At 43.2% G+C, this 23,753-nt stretch overlaps 1 protein-coding gene across 1 annotated transcript in view; it reads right to left on the bottom strand.

Moving 5' to 3' along the window:
• Positions 1 to 23,753, bottom strand: part of LOC146812984 (killer cell lectin-like receptor subfamily B member 1B allele A) — an 866,152-nt gene that overhangs the window by 743,007 nt on the left and 99,392 nt on the right. The window lies entirely within an intron of this gene.

The raw sequence follows: 23,753 nt of genomic DNA, 5'->3' as shown, positions 1-23,753 counted from the left end.
CAAGGACCTCCAGCTCCTCCTTTGTGAACTTTGGATTCTTGTTAGTGGGCATGGTGTGGGGTGTGGGTGTGGATGTTTGTGGGGGTTTGGGTGTGGATGGTTGTGTGTGTGTGAGTGTGGTTGTGAAGGTGTGTGTATGTGAATGTTATGAGGGAGTGTTTGTGATGGTGGTTGTGTGAAGGAGTGCAAGTGTAAGGTGTATTGATGGATGTAGTATGGTGCAGTGCGTTGTCTCTGTGGTCTGGCAGTAGTGGACCCGTTGCAAAGGATCATGGTTTGTGTGTGTTGGGCCTTTTTATTGGTCCATTTGTGGGTGTGGCTGTGTTTGAACTTTGGGTGGGTGTGTTATAAGGAGTGGTTGTGTTTTGGGCCTCTGTTTAGCTGTTTGGCAGTTGCAGGTCAGTGTATAGGATGTATTTTGGCTTGTTGGACATGTATTGTGGTGTTGTGTGCATCAAATTAACTCTCTTTGTGTTGTTTTTGTTTGTCCTGGTTCAGTACGAGTGTTTTTGGCGTCTGTACGGTGCGTACATGGGCCATGTTGTTGTACAGTGCTGTCCTTTGCTATGGCTTAGTACGACTCCTACATGCGCGATGTTGGGTGAGGGTGCTGGTGTAGGGGCCTGGGGTAGGGTACGTACAGACACGGGCAGGGTGTTGGTCCGCACCGTCCATCGGTGGTGGTGTTTCGCACCGTACATACAGGGGGGGCTGGGTGTACGCTCCGTACATACACTGGTGGGGTGTGGGTACGGTCCGTACATACACGGGTGGGGGTACGCTCCATACATACACTGGTGGGGTGTTGGTACGCTCCATTCATACACAGGTGGGGGTACGGTCCGTACATACACGGGTGGGGAGTTGGTACGCTCCATGCATACACGGGTGGGGGTACGGTCCGTACATACATGGGTGGGGTGTGGGTATGCTACATACTTACACGGGTGGGGTGTGGGTACGCTCCATGCATACACGGGTGGAGGTACGGTCCGTACATACACTGGTGGGGTGTTGGTATGCTCCATTCATACACGGGTGGGGGTCCGGTCCGTACATACACGGGTCGGGGTACAGTCCGTACAGACACTGGTGGGGTGTTGGTACGCTCCATTCAAACACGGGTGTGGGTACGGTCCGTACATACACGGGTGGGGAGTTGGTACGCTCCATGCATACACGGGTGGGGGTACGCTACATACATACACGGGTGGGTTGTGGGTACGCTCCATGCATACACGGGTGGAGATACGGTCCGTACATACACTGGTGGGGTGTTGGTACGCTCCATTCATACACGGGTGGGGGTACGGTCCGTACATACACGGGTGGGGAGTTGGTATGCTCCATGCGTACACGGGTGGGGGTACGGTCTGTACATACACGGGTGGGGGTACGGTCCTTACATACACGGGTGGGGGTACGGTCCGTACATACACGGGTGGGGGTACGGTCCATACATACACGGGTGGGGTGTGGGTACGCTACATACATACACAGGTGGGGTGTGGGTACGCTCCATGCATACACGGGTGGAGGTACGGTCCATACATACACGGGTGGGGGTACGCTCCATACATGCAGTGGTGGGGTTTCGGCGCGTACATCCGAGGCCGGGGGGCGTTTGGCGCATACATGCGGGGGATGGGGGTGTTCGGCGCGTACATACGAGGGCTGGGGGGCGTTCTGCGCGTACATATGGGGTCTGGGGTGGGGTGTTCGGCGCGTATGCAGGCACATGTCTCCATGGTTGCTATAGGAGTTCGGTCCGTACGGTGTTTTCTCCATACAATTGTAAAATCGAAAGGACGGGAGTGATCGTACTTGCGCGGTCGGACTTCATTTTTCTGATTCGTATGGTAAATCGTCCGGGGATGTGTCGGACACATTTTCCGACCCGAGGACGTGTGGGGAAATGTTCCGGATGTGATTCGTATGGAGTTTTTCCCATGCGAATCGTACTTGCCAGTTTGTACGCTACTTGTACGATTCGTACGGAAAAAAATCCGGATCCAATTCGTACGGGGGAAATTTTACCAGGATCGGAATCGGCACCTAAATGTTATACCTCCACTATCCAACACTTTCCCTACTGTTGCACTCTCTGCATTTGGAATAATTATTTTTATCTGTCCGCTATACATCAATTTACCTATTGTTGCACTCATTGTGTTGGGAACAGTAAGATTTACCCCTCCTCTATCCAACACTTTGCCTACTTTAGCATTAATTGCAGTGTGAATACTCATTTTTACAAGTCAAATATACAACAATTTCCCGAATGTTAAACTCACCATACTAAGAGTTGTACATTTTACATGACCGATATCCAACACTTTCACTATCGTTGCACTCACTGAAGTGTGAATACTTATTTCTACCCATCCTCTTTCAAACACTTTCGCTACTGTTGCACTGTAGTGTGAAAAATAAATTGTATTCCTCCGCTATTCAAAACTTTACCTATTGGTACACTTTCTGAAGTTTGAATACTAAGTTTTAGACCTCCGCTATAAAACATTTTTCCGACATTTGCACTCAATGGAGTGTTCATAATAATTTGTACCCATAAGCTAACCGTCAATTCCCTACTCTTGCACTCACTGTAGTGTGAACAGTATGTTTCATCCCTTTGCTCTTCAAAATTTCCCTACAGTTGCACTCATTACAGTTTGAATAATAATTTGTACACGTCCGCTATCCAAAAATGTTCATACTGTTACTTTCTCTGTAGTAGGAGCAGTAATTTTTACACATCCGCAATACAAAACCTTCAACATTATTTTTGACTGACTTGAGTGGGAAAAGTAATTTGTAGACCTCCACGATTCAACACTTTCCCTTTTGATACACTTATTTCAAGTCTGTTTAGTTATTTGGTTTCAGAGTTTTTGGGTATCTCTATACTATCCTACCGTTGCACTGATTTTAGTGTTCAATTTCATTGGAAAGATGTTTAAATAGCTCCAGTATTTAATTTAAAATGTATGGTTTATAAAAAAGGGTATTTATCTCAACCCTGTATGTATACGCATATATATATATATATATATATATATATATATATATATATCAAAAAGCAAGCTTTGTTGAACACAAAGACGCCGCACTCTTCCTGAGTTTTTGAAGTATTAAAGTTTTATTTGCTCTTCACCTACGCGTTTCGAACTATGGCAGTTCTTGATCACGGTAGTATACATGAGTCCCTTCTCACTTTCCTTATTTATACCAGATCACCACTGTTACCCGCAATGAGGCATTATGGGTATGGTAGTTCTTTAAACATAAAATGTATTAATTACATTGAGGATTTGGCGTCGAGTCTGAGTGACTGCGTTGGCACTTATGTCAAAGGGTGAAAGTGGTGCCTGAGTGGCAAAATTGTCTATTTAGGCAAGTTGACCTAACAAATCAATAAAGATACTTATAGTAAATATCTGAATTTTTGCGTTTAGTCGCAAAGCATATCCACAAAGGTTATGTGTAAATGTCAAAGTGGCTAGAAGATATTAAATAGACATTGTGGCTATGTGCCATTGGTGAACTTCTATTTCCTTATTATGACAAAAGATGACCACGCGGTACATCTGACTTCGACAGTAATCCTCTAATATATACAAAAATTATAATCTTAGTGAACTAATTTGCATTTAAATTGCACTCTATCAATTCAAAATGTTGCCAAGGGAGCTATTTTTGTCTGAAGTATAATGTCAAATGTTCATAAAGTTTTTACAAATGTACATAAAGTTCATCATCTCCGTTCAATCCTCCAGGGATTCTTGTCTTAAAACGGATGATTAGTTTTGATTCTAATCGTCTCAATTTTTGAGTTCTGTTGCCACCTCTTTCATGTTCTTTGATGCATGCAATGCCCGAGTACTTGATGTCTTACCAGGTCTTTCCAGTATGACTCTGTAGATGTTTAGTCATTGCATATGTCATGTCATTGTTTTGGGTTGCGCGTATATGTTCAAGGATACGCTTTTTCAGCGGGCATATTGTTGATCCAATGTATCTTTTTCCACACAAGCAGCATTCAATCAAATAGACCACAAATTGAGTATCACAGGTAATCTTGTCTTGAATTGTGAATGTGCGATCTCGAGGGTCTTTAATGGATTTTAGATTCTTGCCTATTTTACATGCTTTGCATGTCATGCATTTTGTGAATCCTTGTTGTCTTACTTCAAGCCAAGATTTCGTTGTTCTGTTTTCAAAATGGCTGTTCACCAGTGTGTCTTGAAGTGACGGTGCCTTCCTGTACGATATTAGAGGATGACTTCCGATTGTTGGTCCAATGTCAGGATCCTTTTTAATGACATTCCAATATTTTAGCAAGATTTTTCTGATGTTGTAGCTCTCTTTTGAGTAAGTCAAAATCAGTCGAGGTCTTTCTTCAGTAGTTTCTTTTACTTTCTTTCTTACTGTCAGAGTTTGTGCTCTTGTTTTTTGTCTAGCTTTGTTTTCTCCACGTGTGATGTCACTGTGTTTATATCCTCGTGAGGCAAATCTTTGTTTGGTATCCAGAAATTTTCTCTCCATCTCCTCTGGCTCAGAACAGTTCCTCTTCATCCGTAGGAACTCACCATACGGGATACTTTGCTTTAAGGATTGTGGATGAAAACTAGATCCGTGAAGGACGCTGTTTGTGTATGTCGCTTTTCTAAAGACTGTTGACTGAATCTTGTTCGATTTGATGTAGATTTTTGTGTCCAAAAACTCTATCTCAGTTGATTGTATGTTAAAGGTGAATTTCAGGCCTACTTCATTGTGATTCAATATTGTGATAAATTCCACCAATTTTTCTTTCTTCCCCTTCCATATTAGGAAGAGGTCATCGATGAAGCGTAGCCATAATACTACATCCGCAGTATATGGTTCGTTTTCCTCCCTCCAAGCTATGCGTCTCTCCCACCAACCCATGGTGAGATTTGCATAGCTTGGAGAAAAAGAAACTCCCATGGCTGTTCCGCACTTTTGAGAGTACATCTTTTTATCGAACAGAAAGACATTGTTTCGTAGGCAAAGTTGGATCATTTCCATTAACATATTGGTGTGTTGCAGTTCCCCGATGGGTCTTTGTTTCAGGAAATAGGCTATAGCTGTCAATCCTATCTCATGATTAATGGAGGTATATAATGAGACAACGTCAATTGTCACTAGTAAGTATTCAGGTTGCCATTCTGTTTCCATTAAAATTCTCAAGAAGTCACCAGTGTCTCTGATGTAAGAGTTTAAGGTTGGGACTATTGGCAATAAGAAATGATCAACATAATCAGCTATCTTCTCTTATAGTGACCCACAGCTGGATATTATGGGTCGGCCTGGAGGTTTGTGCAGGGTCTTGTGGACTTTCGGTAAAAAATATATCGTGGGTGTTACTGGATTAGTTACCGTTAAAAAGTTTTTTTCTTCTGCACTTAATAGGCCATCTTCGTGCCACTCATTTAATCGAGTGTGTATCTGTGTAGTCATCATTGGAATAGGATTGGAGGATAAAAGAGTGTAGTTATTTTCATTGTTTAGTTGACGATTGGCTTCCTCTATATATGCTTGTTTATCTAGGATAACAATGTTCCCACCTTTATCCGCAGGCTTTATTTCTATAGCATTGTTGGTTTTTAATGCCTGTAATGCTTGACGCTCTTCTAGGGATAGATTCTCTTTTTTGGAGTTAGTTGTATTTTCCAAGGCTTCTAGCTCTGCCACAACTAGATCTTGGAATGTGTCAATTCGGTTCCCCGGATGTAGCGATGGACAGAATTTTGATTTATTCTTGAATTCAGTCCGTGGATGATCGTCTGTACTTATGCCCATTTCTTCTAACGCTTGGATGTCTGTTGTTTCTGATTGAGTGGTTTCATGGGCAAGATCATAGGCAGTTCTTAGGGCTGATGCTTCAGCAATAATGTATCCTTCTTGTGGTTCAGTTGAAGTTGGGTTTATCTCTAATTCACAGGTTTTGATTTGTTTAGGTATTTTTGCAAAGAATTTCTTTAATTTTAGTTTTCGAATATACTTGTACATGTCGATTCTGGTTTCAATCGCATCTTCATGTTTCTCAGGACAAAATGTTAGGCCTTTGTTCAATAATGTACGTTCTGTTTGCGTCAAATTGTAATTCGATAGATTGATTATTAAATTGGGATCTGTTTGTTTGTTTATTTTCTTATCACTGTTCGGTTTCGTAATTGGTATTTTTGTTTTTCTGCCTCTTCTTGTTTTTCGCCGTTGTTTGGTTTTCCATATTGGCTCCTTCCTCATCCCCTTGTACGTCCTCTGCCTTGTCCTCTTCCTCTGGTTCTCGGATTTTGCTGTTCCTGATACAGTAATTTCATTTCTTCTAAAAAAGAAAACTTTCTGGTGACTGCTGATTGCTGTTCTCCTTCACTCAGGTCTGATTCAGTTTCACTTGGTGTAGTGCATGGAGATTCCGACACATTCGCTTTTTTGCTTTCTGTTTGTTGTTTTAAGATTTCAAATCGTTTAGCAAATGTGAAAATGGTGCCATTTTCATAATCGCACTCGTCTCTCCTAAATTTTCTTTGTTTTCTTTCTTGGATTTCACACTCATGTTTGTCCAAATTTTTATCCATTTGCATTCTCAGTTTCTTTATGATTTCTTCATCTTGCCCTTGCGTTTTAATCTATTGCTCGATTTCCTCTATTTTAATGTGCAGTTCGTCAACATTCTTCTTGGCGTACTTAATGATGATGAGCATCATTGTACGGGAGCAGTCCATGTTGTTTTTCCCCCATTCATCAAGCATTTCAGGGCTTGTGTCCGGATGATTTGGAAGTGTGAAAATACGTAATCCGTGAGGCACTCTTCCCACTTCCACATACTTTTCGAGTGTGATTATTTCCCAGCTGCGTGAAATCTCTTTCCTAAGTAATTTTTCCATTTGTAAGAATAGTTGTTTCAATGACAGTAGCGGTGTTTGGCTCTGTTGTTTTAGTATTTGAAGTTGAGGCGGTAGGTATTTGTTTAGTGAACATGCTTTCAGCTTTCTCCATTCGTTTAGCCGCCCTTTGTTCCATTTTGTATCGATTATGAGTTGGATTGTTATTTTAAATGCTGTTTGTTCAGTGAAAATATTCTTTTTATCCAATTCACTGTAGCTTGTTAGTGAGGGTTTCTTGTGCTACTGTTTGTGAAGAGATGAGGATGAGTTTTCACACCCCCGCTCACGTTCTTGTCCCAGATCGCTACTTCTATCAGGAAAGTGTGTTTTTAACACGTTTGTTATCTGCTCCGTAATTTAAGTAATTATGGCAAGCAAACACACTCGCTACAGCACGAAACACGGATAGAACCCAAGAGGTTGATCAGGCTTACCTGGGAGACTCCCGGTCGTGATTGTGTCCTCCGACGCCTCCACGCCGGCGCTCTACCAGTTGCCTCTTGAAGATGTTTGTCTGCTTGTTATGTCAGCTTTCCTTGGATTACGTATTTCGTTGCTTGTGATGCCGATGTCCTCCGTTAAACTGGCAATGGTTGTTTCAAGGAGTGTTAATTCTCCGCCAGTCTGCAGATCGCGGCAAAATCCGAATCGTTTTTCTTCCAAGGTGGTTCGTGGCAGTCCGGATACGTGCTGGGCTCTCCCCCGTAATCTCGAAATGAATCCAACAAATTGTCCTTGCGGGAGGAGCACTGTATAGCTGGTGCGGGCGGCGAGGTAAGGACAACCTCGCTAAATATCAAAAAGCAAGCTTTGTTGAACACAAAGACGCCGCACTCTTCCTGAGTTTTTGAAGTATTAAAGTTTTATTTGCTCTTCACCTACGCGTTTCGAACTATGGCAGTTCTTGATCACGGTAGTATACATGAGTCCCTTCTCACTTTCCTTATTTATACCAGATCACCACTGTTACCCGCAATGAGGCATTATGGGTATGGTAGTTCTTTAAACATAAAATGTATTAATTACATTGAGGATTTGGCGTCGAGTCTGAGTGACTGCATGGGCACTTATGTCAAAGGGTGAATGTGGTGCCTGAGTGGCAAAATTGTCTATTTAGGCAAGTTGACATAACAAATCAATAAAGATACTTATAGTAAATATCAGAATTTTTGCGTTTAGTCGCAAAGCATATCCACAAAGGTTATGTGTAAATGTCAAAGTGGCTAGAAGATATTAAATAGACATTGTGGCTATGTGCCATTGGTGAACTTCTATTTCCTTATTATGACAAAAGATGACCACGCGGTACATCTGACTTCGACAGTAATCCTCTAATATATACAAAAATTATAATCTTAGTGAACTAATTTGCATTTAAATTGCACTCTATCAATTCAAAATGTTGCCAAGGGAGCTATTTTTGTCTGAAGTATAATGTCAAATGTTCATAAAGTTTTTACAAATGTACATAAAGTTCATCATCTCCGTTCAATCCTCCAGGGATTCTTGTCTTAAAATGGATGATTAGTTTTGATTCTAATCAATGACATGACATATGCAATGACTAAACATCTACAGAGTCATACTGGAAAGACCTGGCAAGACATCAAGTACTCGGGCATTGCATGCATCAAAGAACATGAAAGAGGTGGCAACAGAACTCAAAAATTGAGACGATTAGAATCAAAACTAATCATCCGTTTTAAGACAAGAATCCCTGGAGGATTGAACGGAGATGATGAACTTTATGTACATTTGTAAAAACTTTATGAACATTTGACATTATAGAATGTTAGCAATCTAGTTGTTCATTAGGATACTGTTGAGAGGCAGAGGCCAGGGGCACGGACTCTGAAAATTGAAGGCATGTAGGAGGGTGCAAAGGCAACAATTTAACCACACTGAGCAGGCAGGAAGGGCCGTGGAAGCACAACAGACTATGGAGGGCAGTGGAAAGGGGGGCAGGGGCAACAAACCAACAATACAGGACTTGCAAGAGAGGCTGTTGGAGGGAAGATCTATTACGGGTCAAGGAAGCTAGGGGCGGTCCCCAGATCCCCGGGAGCCACCACAGAACTGAGCAGGAGAGTGAGTCAGGGACAAAAGGGGCACCTTAATTTGAGCCGGGGTGCCTAGGAACGCTTGCTCCAAAAATGAAGAAAACAGACATATGAGACATGGAATTGGAGGCAGAATACAATGGCAGTTTAATGAGAAGATGCAACTTCAAAGAAACCGCAGAATAGAGACATAAAGTACAAAATACAGAATCCAGATAATCATACAGCTGTCATAATATTCTCTGTATCTCAATTAATGTACTGACAGAGAGAGAGAGAAAACACATCTATAAATGCATCATGAGAAACAAGTTACACCAAGGAAAATGTTACCTAGGAACACTCACGTTTACTCTTAGAGCAAGCATTCCTGCAATTACAATACAAAATCTTTTAAATGCAAAAGTAAAGAGAACAATGGTTAAACATAACATGACATTTCATATAGGTAAAATAGAATAAGATACTTCAAGCAAAGCAGAGCAAGACATTTTAAGCAAAGGAAGACAAGAGCTCCCAGCTCTTGGGGAAAACCTGCACTGCCTGTTAACCTACATACAGACGGCGAGGTAGTCCGTCGATATCTGTGGGTGCTCCCTTTTTATATCATTTTGTGGGCTCCTTTGCACTCTACATCTACCTACGTATGCTACCCAAAAGCTTCGTCTGCAGATTTTACCAGACATTTCGTCATTTACCCACTTAATGCTGACAATGGACTGGGTGAAAAGGTCAGTCTCTCAGGCCAATCGCTTATCGTAAGTTCCATAGAGCAAGCAGAAAATAATGGGTATTGTACGGGAATTCAATATATTCATGTATAAAATCTCCTCAGTTCTCCTAACTTGACGCTCTGCGGTTGCCACTTCCTTAAAAGCGGGAAACCTGCCCAGGAAGCAAGTACCAGTCCAGGATGCAGCCTACTGTATGTCGACAGCTTCAGGGGGATGTTGAACTTTGATACCGAGCACGGAGCACTCGGGTAGGGTGGGGGCTACTAGTTTGGATCAGAAGGCCTCGCAGACCTGCCTTCAGACTGCTATACACTAAAATTGCAGAGCTATGGTCAATTTAACAAAGAGGCCTACATATTGAACAGAAGGGCCTACACAGGGGTTTTATGCTGGCTGAGTGGTAAGGATGTCTCAGGATAATTATATAGCAACACAGGACCCGCTGGTCAATTTAATACGGCCTACAAATGCAGCTGGCAGGGCAAGGACAAGGGTCTCATACTTCAGGTGTGGACAGAACGGGTCAGGGGCCCCCTGTGATACAAAATCTACCCTCCTTCAAGGCTGTGGCAATGTAATAGACCATTGTGGGCAGAAGGAAGAGGCAATGGTAGTACAACCATACATGCCAACAGACCCGATTCAGCCAGGAAACGTCCAATGTTTTTAAGCTCAAATGGGCTTTATTTGATCTGTCTCCTGTCTACAATATCCTCTTTTTCAATGTAACTCAAAGGGGAAAATCAATACCCCAGTTTTTTTTCAAAATCTCCCTCTTACCAAGTTCAAAATGTTCGCAAGTATGGTACATTGGATCATGGAAGGAAATGGGATAGGGACATGGACTTGGATAACAGAGGACAGGAGGGACATGGAGAGGTGCACCAAACTGACCCTGCAGGGCAGGCATCAGGGTTTGCAGCAGCACAATACACCACACAGGGCATGCAGGACGGGAGTGCAGCACAACAATCCATAGAAAGCAAGAGGGAGGGGACAGGACCATGCACATGGACAACAGAGAACAGAGGGGCAAGAGGCAATGGTAGCTAGCTGACCATAATAGACAGACAGGAGAGAAAGCTGCAGCATAACAGACCATAAAGGGCAGGAGGGACGGATCAGGGGCATTACAATGGAACAGGCAAGCCAGGAGGGAGGGAGTAGGGCTGGGGGCAAGGGGGCAGGGCAGGAGCAGCAAGATAGCCATGGAGGTCAGGCAGGATGGGCACTAGAAGCAAGACACACCATGAAGAGCAACAGTGAGACTGTGATGGCATACACACAGACCATGGAGGGAAGGTGGGAGGGGGTCAGGGGCAGCTAACTGACCACACAGGGAAGGTGGGAGGGGCCATGGCAGCACAGAAGACCATGCATGGCAAGTGGGAGGGTTAGTGGCAGCACAATGGCTATGATGGGCAAGAAGGAGGGTGGAGGGGCATGCACAAAGGACGATGGAGGATAGAAGGGAGGGTCAGGACCTGTGCACAGACAAGAAAGTTCAGGGGAAGGGACCTCACAACAGACCACACGGGGCAGGCAGGAGGAGCAGTTGCAGCACAACAGACCAGGGAGGGCAGAAGGGTGTGGCAGTACAATGGACCATGTAGGACAGGAGGAAGAGGATAGGGGCATGGCATGTGGACAGGCAGGGTGGAGGTGGCAGGGACAGGTTACAGTCATCTGACAATGCTAGGCAGGTGGGAGGGGAGTGGCAGCTCAACAGAACACTCAGAGTAGATAGGAGTGGCAGGTCCATGGGACATGGTGGGCAAAAAGGATGGAGCAGGGGCATGCACAAAGACATCGGAGGGCAGGGGGAAGGAGAATAGGGGCAGCAAGCTAAGCACAGAGTTTAAGCAGGAGGTCAATGATGGGGCATAGAATTGGGCAATGGAGGGCAGGAGGAGTGGACTGGTACATCATCCTAAATTGAGGGCAGTGGCAGCACATCAGACCATGCATGGCAGGAGGGAGGAGGCTAGTCCATGGATTCACACAACAGAGGATAGGGAGGAAGGGGATGGGGCAGCAAGCTAACTGTTCAGAGAAGGCGGGTATTAGGAACTTTATTGTTTTTAAAACATTGTGTCTGTGCGAACTACTTAAAATATGAACAAGTATGCAGCATAATCTCACTTTTATTCAGGAAGAAGAGGACGTTTGTGACTGTGACTCCGGGCTCACTTGGCAGAAACACCCCCTGACCCTCCACCCCCTATCGCAAAATGTAATGCCCGTGAAAAGGGTAGGTGAACACAGTGTTATATAGAACATAGTCCTGAGAGCATGATTGAAAATGAAAACTAGATATAGTGTATAGTGTATGGTATAAACTATGCACCAAAAAGTGTGATATAAGATGAACCGGGCGTGAAATATAATATGCAATACATTGTGCGCAATATATATATATATATTCACAGAAAAAACCATAGGTTTCAGGCACGTTATAGTTAGGAATTAGCATTTAAAAAACCTCAGAAATTCACTGAAAAAACCATAGGTTTCAGGGGTGTTATAGTTAGCTGGACTTTTCACTTGTACAAAACCATTGAAATTCCCCCGTTACAGTTAGTTCAGCTAACTATAACTCGCGCGCCCGCAATGCACTGCTGATGACGTCACATATTACATCACTCATGACATGGTCAGTGACATCACTCATGACATCACTGATGACATCTCAAATGACATCACTGATGACATCACTGATGACATCATCCAGTGAATGTGTGTTTTTCTGAAAATTAAATATGTTTTATATATGTATATCTCAAGGTCGATGGAAGAATAAATGGGTATATAAGTGTCTAAATGGATGATTTGTTTTTGAAAAACTTGATTGTGTAACTGACTGATTAAGTGTATCATAGTGAATACATGGCTTAGTGAGTAATGTTTAAATATGTAAAGATCTGTATCAGTCTCTCACTTTGTGTATAAGTGGCTGCATGGGTTGGTGAGTAGCTACATGGGTGTCTATATAGGTTATTAGTTGGTTTTTTGAGTATCAGTCTGAGTGTCTGCATGGTTCGGTGGGGGGTATTACGTAGTGCATAGGTGCATGAATGAGTGACTCACTGTTTGTATGTGTTGAACACAGCATGTGTGCAGGACTGTATGGGTGGATGAGTGTGTGTATGGGTGTGTTAGTGAGTGAATGACTGTCTCAATAGTGTCTTTATGAGTAACTACATATGTTTTAAACTAGTATATGTAACTATTGGTGTATATATGTGAGTATATGTGAGAGTGAGAGATTGAAAGAGTTCCTGTATGAATAAGTATGTGTTTCTATAAGTGATTGTTTAAAAGACTAAGTATGTGTAAGTTTCCGTAGAAGTAAGTATGGTGGTGTGTGTATAACTGTATATGCAAGTATATGTATGTTTGATTCTTTATTAGCATGAGTGACTATGTGTGTGAGTAACTCTATGGATGAGTGGCATTGTGTAACAGGATGTATAGGTGTATGAGTACATATGATGAGTGAGTACATGTATGAGTGACTGTATAGGACTGTTGGTGAATGAGTGGATGTGTATGTGGATCTTAGAATTACTGAAGAGGTTGTTGTAACTGGTATTGGTATGTCCATTGTTTTGAAAATTTTAGTCTCTATTTTTGAATGTGTGTATCAAAGGTTATATTAGGGTGAGAGGAGGTCTGCCACTCTATCACAAGGATGATGTCATCAGTGATGTCATCAGTGATGTCATTTGAGATGTCATCAGTGATGTCATGAGTGATGTCACTGACCATGTCATGAGTGATGTAATATGTGACGTCATCAGCAGTGCATTGCGGGCGCGCGAGTTATAGTTAGCTGAACTAACTGTAACGGGGGAATTTCAATGGTTTTGTACAAGTGAAAAGTCCAGCTAACTATAACACCCCTGAAACCTATGGTTTTTTCAGTGAATTTCTGAGGTTTTTTAAATGCTAATTCCTAACTATAACGTGCCTGAAACCTAGGGTTTTTTCTGTGAATTTCAAAGGTTTTTTAAATGCTAATTTCTAACTATGCCTACAGAGATAGGACATGTGAAGAAAGAAGAAAAAATGCACAGAAAGAAACAAAAGAAGTGCAGAAAGAAGCAACAGAAGTCCTCAAATACGAAGATAAGTGCAGGAAGAAGGATAACGTGCAGAAAGAACAAAAAGAAGAGCAGAAAGAAGCCTTGTTGCAAAATCATCCTGTACCCTCAACTTTTTCAGACGGATACTGGTGGTAACTGAGTCTGACTAACCAGTCCTAGAGCCAGTGCTATGTTAAAAGACACTTAGAATACAGTGAAAACACCTACATACACTAGGGAACATTATGCGTTGGGGTCCCCCTGTGATTAGCATGACCTCCTCTGTAAGCCCCTAGTGTATAATAGGGCATGGGGATTAAAACTACCTCTTAAAACAGGCCACAGGGCGGTTTTGCACACGTTAACTCAGGCCCCGTCCCCTCCCTTCACCACTGTGTAAACACGCCCTGTGTCCATTTTTAGTTGGGAGATTAAGTTCATTTGAATCCTGAGGGTCCCTAGGGTCCAACTAGCCCACTAGGTACCTCCAGTAAGTGCCACAGAGCTGCGTTGCAGAGAGGTGTAAAAAGTGGCACGGCCTGGACCACCTCTCTGCAATGCAGCTCAGTGGCGCTTACTGGAAGCACTTGGTGGGCTAGTTAGCCCCCAGGGGCCCTCAGTATTGAAGGGAAATTATATCCCCAATTTAAAACGTGCCATAGTGCGTGTTTGCACACGTCACCTCAGGCCCCGTCCCCTCCCTTCACCACTGTGTAAACGCGCCCTGTGGCTGTTCTAAGTTGAGAGATTAAGTCCCCCTGAATCCTAAGGGTCCCTAGGGTCAAACTAGACCACTAGGTACCTCCAGTAAGCGCCACAGAGCTGCGTTGCAGAGAGGTGTAAAAAGGGGCTTGGCCTCAGAACACCTGGCTGCAGCGCAGCTCCCTGGCGCATACTGGAGATGCCTGTTGGGGGCGCGTTTGCAGAGTGCTGCACGGAGGGGGCATGGCCTCCGGCACGATGCCAGTCTTTTATTTATTTTAGTTTTTTAAGAAGGGGGGCTGTTTGGTTCCCCTTCTTATTCTAATTTATTGGCCCTGATGACCCCATCCCCCAGGGCCAGTCTCCTAATTATATTTTTTTGACCCCAATCCCCAGGGCCGGCCACTGTTTTTTATTATTTTTAAAAAATATATATTTATAGACACACCTAGGACATGCTGGACAAACCGTACGTACCTATCACCATGACGATTTGCGTGATATTCATTAAAAGGCGACTATGCATGCAATGAATCCACGTGGAATGTATTTACACCACTAGTGAAGCTCTGACATGTCTGATGCCCTACCGTGCCTAATCCTGGTAGACACCCTTGTCGTTTATTTATACAAACATGGGTAGCTATTGACGGGCATATTTAATACACATGCACACCAAGCCATTCAAAGGGGATTCGACAAAAATTCGTCCAAAACTATGCAAGAAACCCCCCTCACGGTTAATAAAACACACATCCACTGCCGGATGTGTAATACTTTTTATTTTACTCTCTGGAAAGGGGACGAACATCACTTGAGAGTCACAGCGTGCTCCTGACAGAGCCCAATGCTGTGTTACACCCACCATTGCCTGCCGAGTGCCACACACCTCTGTGTTGTATTCCACTAGCTAGTGCATATGCTATGACACTCACACTCTCTAGCCCATGTGCACTGTAACACCACCCCGTGAATATGTCATGCCACACTTGTCTTCGCACGGGTTATATTGCCCCATCTAACGTGCCTTTCTCGATGCCTATGTTATAACGCACAGTGCTATGCCATACATATTACAATATGGGATCCATATCTTTGTCACAGTGCATATGCAACGTTACACTCCCCAGCACATATTTTATATTACAACTTTAGAGACTAGTTAGGTTACACAACACTGCCCTGTGCATATTACACTCCAAGGCGCATATCGCATAGCACGCGCTAGTGCCTGTGCTATCTCGCGCTCTCCAATGAATCTGTCATTGCGCACAATGTATTGCATATTATATTTCACGCCCGGTTCATCTTATATCACACTTTTTGGTGCATAGTTTATACCATACACTATATCTAGTTTTCATTTTCAATCGTGCTCTCAGGACTATGTTCTATATAACACTGTGTTCACCTACCCTTTTCACGGGCATTACATTTTGCGATAGGGGGTGGAGGGTCAGGGGGTGTTTCTGCCAAGTGAGCCCGGAGTCACAGTCACAAACGTCCTCTTCTTCCTGAATAAAAGTGAGATTATGCTGCATACTTGTTCATATTTTAAGTAGTTCGCACAGACACAATGTTTTAAAAACAATAAAGTTCCTAATACCCGCCTTCTCTGAACAGTTAGCTTGCTGCCCCATCCCCTTCCTCCCTATCCTCTGTTGTGTGAATCCATGGACTAGCCTCCTCCCTCCTGCCATGCATGGTCTGATGTGCTGCCACTGCCCTCAATTTAGTATGATGTACCAGTCCACTCCTCCTGCCCTCCATTGCCCAATTCTATGCCCCATCATTGACCTCCTGCTTAAACTCTGTGCTTAGCTTGCTGCCCCTATTCTCCTTCCCCCTGCCCTCCGATGTCTTTGTGCATGCCCCTGCTCCATCCTTTTTGCCCACCATGTCCCATGGACCTGCCACTCCTATCTACTCTGAGTGTTCTGTTGAGCTGCCACTCCCCTCCCACCTGCCTAGCATTGTCAGATGACTGTAACCTGTCCCTGCCACCTCCACCCTGCCTGTCCACATGCCATGCCCCTATCCTCTTCCTCCTGTCCTACATGGTCCATTGTACTGCCACACCCTTCTGCCCTCCCTGGTCTGTTGTGCTGCAACTGCTCCTCCTGCCTGCCCCGTGTGGTCTGTTGTGAGGTCCCTTCCCCTGAATTTTCTTGTCTGTGCACAGGTCCTGACCCTCCCTTCTATCCTCCATCGTCCTTTGTGCATGCCCCTCCACCCTCCTTCTTGCCCATCATAGCCATTGTGCTGCCACTAACCCTCCCACTTGCCATGCATGGTCTTCTGTGCTGCCATGGCCCCTCCCACCTTCCCTGTGTGGTCAGTTAGCTGCCCCTGACCCCCTCCCACCTTCCCTCCATGGTCTGTGTGTATGCCATCATAGTCTCACTGTTGCTCTTCATGGTGTGTCTTGCTTCTAGTGCCCATCCTGCCTGACCTCCATGGCTATCTTGCTGCTCCTGCCCTGCCCCCTTGCCCCCAGCCCTACTCCCTCCCTCCTGGCTTGCCTGTTCCATTGTAATGCCCCTGATCCGTCCCTCCTGCCCTTTATGGTCTGTTATGCTGCAGCTTTCTCTCCTGTCTGTCTATTATGGTCAGCTAGCTACCATTGCCTCTTGCCCCTCTGTTCTCTGTTGTCCATGTGCATGGTCCTGTCCCCTCCCTCTTGCTTTCTATGGATTGTTGTGCTGCACTCCCGTCCTGCATGCCCTGTGTGGTGTATTGTGCTGCTGCAAACCCTGATGCCTGCCCTGCAGGGTCAGTTTGGTGCACCTCTCCATGTCCCTCCTGTCCTCTGTTATCCAAGTCCATGTCCCTATCCCATTTCCTTCCATGATCCAATGTACCATACTTGCGAACATTTTGAACTTGGTAAGAGGGAGATTTTGAAAAAAAACTGGGGTATTGATTTTCCCCTTTGAGTTACATTGAAAAAGAGGATATTGTAGACAGGAGACAGATCAAATAAAGCCCATTTGAGCTTAAAAACATTGGACGTTTCCTGGCTGAATCGGGTCTGTTGGCATGTATGGTTGTACTACCATTGCCTCTTCCTTCTGCCCACAATGGTCTATTACATTGCCACAGCCTTGAAGGAGGGTAGATTTTGTATCACAGGGGGCCCCTGACCCGTTCTGTCCACACCTGAAGTATGAGACCCTTGTCCTTGCCCTGCCAGCTGCATTTGTAGGCCGTATTAAATTGACCAGCGGGTCCTGTGTTGCTATATAATTATCCTGAGACATCCTTACCACTCAGCCAGCATAAAACCCCTGTGTAGGCCCTTCTGTTCAATATGTAGGCCTCTTTGTTAAATTGACCATAGCTCTGCAATTTTAGTGTATAGCAGTCTGAAGGCAGGTCTGCGAGGCCTTCTGATCCAAACTAGTAGCCCCCACCCTACCCGAGTGCTCCGTGCTCGGTATCAAAGTTCAACATCCCCCTGAAGCTGTCGACATACAGTAGGCTGCATCCTGGACTGGTACTTGCTTCCTGGGCAGGTTTCCCGCTTTTAAGGAAGTGGCAACCGCAGAGCGTCAAGTTAGGAGAACTGAGGAGATTTTATACATGAATATATTGAATTCCCGTACAATACCCATTATTTTCTGCTTGCTCTATGGAACTTACGATAAGCGATTGGCCTGAGAGACTGACCTTTTCACCCAGTCCATTGTCAGCATTAAGTGGGTAAATGACGAAATGTCTGGTAAAATCTGCAGACGAAGCTTTTGGGTAGCATACGTAGGTAGATGTAGCGTGCAAAGGAGCCCACAAAATGATATAAAAAGGGAGCACCCACAGATATCGACGGACTACCTCGCCGTCTGTATGTAGGTTAACAGGCAGTGCAGGTTTTCCCCAAGAGCTGGGAGCTCTTGTCTTCCTTTGCTTAAAATGTCTTGCTCTGCTTTGCTTGAAGTATCTTATTCTATTTTACCTATATGAAATGTCATGTTATGTTTAACCATTGTTCTCTTTACTTTTGCATTTAAAAGATTTTGTATTGTAATTGCAGGAATGCTTGCTCTAAGAGTAAACGTGAGTGTTCCTAGGTAACATTTTCCTTGGTGTAACTTGTTTCTCATGATGCATTTATAGATGTGTTTTCTCTCTCTCTCTGTCAGTACATTAATTGAGATACAGAGAATATTATGACAGCTGTATGATTATCTGGATTCTGTATTTTGTACTTTATGTCTCTATTCTGCGGTTTCTTTGAAGTTGCATCTTCTCATTAAACTGCCATTGTATTCTGCCTCCAATTCCATGTCTCATATGTCTGTTTTCTTCATTTTTGGAGCAAGCGTTCCTAGGCACCCCGGCTCAAATTAAGGTGCCCCTTTTGTCCCTGACTCACTCTCCTGCTCAGTTCTGTGGTGGCTCCCGGGGATCTGGGGACCGCCCCTAGCTTCCTTGACCCGTAATAGATCTTCCCTCCAACAGCCTCTCTTGCAAGTCCTGTATTGTTGGTTTGTTGCCCCTGCCCCCCTTTCCACTGCCCTCCATAGTCTGTTGTGCTTCCACGGCCCTTCCTGCCTGCTCAGTGTGGTTAAATTGTTGCCTTTGCACCCTCCTACATGCCTTCAATTTTCAGAGTCCGTGCCCCTGGCCTCTGCCTCTCAACAGTATCCTAATGAACAACTAGATTGCTAACATTCTATATTTATTACAAAAGTGTGGAACGCCTGACATCATCTTGATGTAATCAAAACTGTAATACCTAGAGCATTTCCTTTAGAAATTACATATATGAGAGGGTCTTATTGGCATCAAAATTATGGTTAGTGCTCTATAAGACTAAAATAAGGACATATTTTCTGAGTTTTCAAATAGCGACAAAGCACTTTTAAATTATTTGTTATCTTTATGTTTTTTTATCCAGTTGACCACTTGATTAAATGTTGCACTTAGGGGAGAGGATGTGGTGTTACTTCCAGAACTGCAGACTTTGCAACTGGGGAACCAGGTTGAAGTTTCTGCTTCAGCTCGACATTCTGCGATTCTGGTCAAATCACTTAGTCTCCCCATGTCTACAACCAAAATGAATTTGTTCTTGTGTGATGTAACCAATGCTCATGTAAAGCACTCCAATACCTGACAAGTCTGCACTATATAACACTGCAAAAACACAAAATAATAAGTGTTTTGCACACTTCTGTCATTGGGCTATATTTGGGCTACATCTGGGTGATTTTGGGCTACATTTGGGCTCTTTTGTCTCCGGTGGCCATCTTGGGAGATTTATTTGTTATGAAGTTTCCTAATTTCCTCATGTACTGCAGTCTCCTCAGTAGGAAATGCTTTCAGTTTTTTACTTTGATTCCATCATGAAGGTATTCAGATATGTCACACATTTGCCATAAATTCTGAATGTTAGCACTCTAGTTGCTCATTAGATCACTGTAGTAAAACTACTGCACCATGGAAGTCTGCTCCTGGTATTAAAAGTGCATGTTTCAGTCTGCATGTCAGAATTTTTTAATGAAATAGAAGAGGATTTGAGAAGTCACTCAAAATGTGCCCTCATTTTCTTTCTTCAGCATTAATCATAATTTCTATGGCAAAATGAACCTCCTCATTGTGTTCCTTTTTAAATTAAATGTTTTAAGTGTTACCAGTTTATTCCAATCAAGATGGCTTCAGGTGTGCCATACTTTTGTCATAATGAAGACAGTAAGCGCTCTAGTTATTTTTAAGAACATTCTGGGACATTCTGTCATTGGGCTATACTTGGGCTACATCTGGGTGATATTTGGGCTACATTTGGGCTCTTTTGTCTCTGGTGGCCATCTTGGGAGACTTATTTGTTATGAAGTTTCCTAATTTCCTCATTTACTGCAGTCTCCTCAGTAGGAAATACTTTCAGTTTTTTACTTTGATTCCATCAAGAAGGCATTCAGATGTGTCACACATTTGCCATAAATTCAGAATGTTAGCACTCTTTTTGCTCATTAGATCACTGTAGTAAAGCTACTGCTCACCAGGGAAAACTGCTGCTGGTATTGAAAGTGCATGTTTCAGTCTGCATGTCAGAATTTTTTAATGAAATAGAAGAGGATTTGAGAAGTCACTCAAAATGTGCCCTAATTTTTCTTTCTGCAGCACTAATCATACTTTTTATGGAAAAATGAACCCCCTCATTTTGTTCCTTTTTAAATTAAATGTTTTAAGAGTTACCACTTTAATCCAAGCAAGATGGCTTCAGGTGTGCCATACGTTTATCATAAGTAGGACTGTTAGCGCTCTAGTAGTTCTTTGGAACACTCTGGGAAGCTGCAGTAGAACACAAAGGAATCAACTGACAGTCTCTGCCCTTGTTGGATGTACATGTTTTACTGAGAATGTCAGACTTCATTCTCACATGACTGAGAAAGATAATGTGAATTTACAGAAAATAAGCTCTCAGTTTAGCCTATAGATCACCTTCCAAACCTCTGTGGTAAAAGCATGAGAAAATATTTTTCTCTCAATCATGATATCCCAGCAGAAGGCTTTTTCACATGGTGAAATCACCTTAGAACATACCACAATTCCTAAAATGAGTATGGTACCATCAACAAATGATTTATAATGTAACTAAAGTCTTAAAACCTTCTATTAACTGCAATGCTTTTTAATGAGGTGCTATCATGTATATTGGTCCCAAGATGGCTGCCAACACTTCTTGGATAAAGTGCTGACAGCCAATCAGATCTCAGGATGAGATGTGTGGTTAGGCTCCGCCCACATATATATATGCTTTTAAATGCTATTTTCTCAGGAAATACTGAACAGATTTACACCAGACCTGCAAAAGGCACTTCCTTGACCTTATGGCTACCTCTCTGCCAAATTTCAAGTAATTCTGTTCAGCCGTTCGGGCTGTAGCTGTGTCTAAAGGTCCTATGGAAAAATGCATGGGGAAAACGCGTTTTGGGACCCCCCTTTTTTCTCGGCCCCTGCTTGACGAATCCCCCCGAGACTTTCAGGGTAGGAGCGGAGCGTAGCGCCCCACCTATTTTGAAACTTTCGCGAGGATTCGTCGACCGGCGCCAAAGTTATTCCAAATAGAATGTTGCGGATTTCCTATGGAAACAGGGTCCTAACTATAACTACCTACTGGCGACCGCCAGTAGGTAATATATATTACCGCCAGTAGGTAATATATATTACCTACTGGCGGTCGCCAGTAGGTAGTTATAGTTAGGACCCTGTTTCCATAGGAAATCCGCAACATTCTATTTGGAATAACTTTGGCGCCGGTCGACGAATCCTCGCGAAAGTTTCAAAATAGGTGGGGCGCTACGCTCCGCTCCTACCCTGAAAGTCTCGGGGGGATTCGTCAAGCAGGGGCCGAGAAAAAAGGGGGGTCCCAAAACGCGTTTTCCCCATGCATTTTTCCATAGGACCTTTAGACACAGCTACAGCCCGAACGGCTGAACAGAATTACTTGAAATTTGGCAGAGAGGTAGCCATAAGGTCAAGGAAGTGCCTTTTGCAGGTCTGGTGTAAATCTGTTCAGTATTTCCTGAGAAAATAGCATTTAAAAGCATATATATATGTGGGCGGAGCCTAACCACACATCTCATCCTGAGATCTGATTGGCTGTCAGCACTTCATCCAAGAAGTGTTGGCAGCCATCTTGGGACCAATATACATGATAGCACCTCATTAAAAAGCATTGCAGTTAATAGAAGGTTTTAAGACTTTAGTTACATTATAAATCATTTGTTGATGGTACCATACTCATTTTAGGAATTGTGGTATGTTCTAAGGTGATTTCACCATGTGAAAAAGCCTTCTGCTGGGATATCATGATTGAGAGAAAAATATTTTCTCAGGCTTTTACCACAGAGGTTTGGAAGGTGATCTATAGGCTAAACTGAGAGCTTATTTTCTGTAAATTCACATTATCTTTCTCAGTCATGTGAGAATGAAGTCTGACATTCTCAGTAAAACATGTACATCCAACAAGGGCAGAGACTGTCAGTTGATTCCTTTGTGTTCTACTGCAGCTTCCCAGAGTGTTCCAAAGAACTACTAGAGCGCTAACAGTCCTACTTATGATAAACGTATGGCACACCTGAAGCCATCTTGCTTGGATTAAAGTGGTAACTCTTAAAACATTTAGGGGCAGATTTATGAGCCCCTTGCGCCACTTTTGCGTCACTTTTCCCATGTTAAAAGTGACGCAAAAGTGGCGCAAGGGGCTCATAAATCTGCCCCTTAATTTAAAAAGGAACAAAATGAGGGGGTTCATTTTTCCATAAAAAGTATGATTAGTGCTGCAGAAAGAAAAATTAGGGCACATTTTGAGTGACTTCTCAAATCCTCTTCTATTTCATTAAAAAATTCTGACATGCAGACTGAAACATGCACTTTCAATACCAGCAGCAGTTTTCCCTGGTGAATAGTAGCTTTACTACAGTGATCTAATGAGCAAAAAGAGTGCTAACATTCTGAATTTATGGCAAATGTGTGACACATCTGAATGCCTTCTTGATGGAATCAAAGTAAAAAACTGAAAGTATTTCCTACTGAGGAGACTGCAGTAAATGAGGAAATTAGGAAACTTCATAACAAATAAGTCTCCCAAGATGGCCACCAGAGACAAAAGAGCCCAAATGTAGCCCAAATATCACCCAGATGTAGCCCAAGTATAGCCCAATGACAGAATGTCCCAGAATGTTCTTAAAAATAACTAGAGCGCTTACTGTCTTCATTATGACAAAAGTATGGCACACCTGAAGCCATCTTGATTGGAATAAACTGGTAACACTTAAAACATTTAATTTAAAAAGGAACACAATGAGGAGGTTCATTTTGCCATAGAAATTATGATTAATGCTGAAGAAAGAAAATGAGGGCACATTTTGAGTGACTTCTCAAATCCTCTTCTATTTCATTAAAAAATTCTGACATGCAGACTGAAACATGCACTTTTAATACCAGGAGCAGACTTCCATGGTGCAGTAGTTTTACTACAGTGATCTAATGAGCAACTAGAGTGCTAACATTCAGAATTTATGGCAAATGTGTGACATATCTGAATACCTTCATGATGGAATCAAAGTAAAAAACTGAAAGCATTTCCTACTGAGGAGACTGCAGTACATGAGGAAATTAGGAAACTTCATAACAAATAAATCTCCCAAGATGGCCACCGGAGACAAAAGAGCCCAAATGTAGCCCAAAATCACCCAGATGTAGCCCAAATATAGCCCAATGACAGAAGTGTGCAAAACACTTATTATTTTGTGTTTTTGCAGT

Source organism: Triturus cristatus, chromosome 7, assembly GCF_964204655.1.
Source record: "Triturus cristatus chromosome 7, aTriCri1.1, whole genome shotgun sequence".
NCBI lineage: Eukaryota > Metazoa > Chordata > Amphibia > Caudata > Salamandridae > Triturus > Triturus cristatus.
The sequence above is the reverse complement of the archived record's forward strand: the minus strand, read 5'-3'. Positions and strand labels throughout refer to the sequence as shown.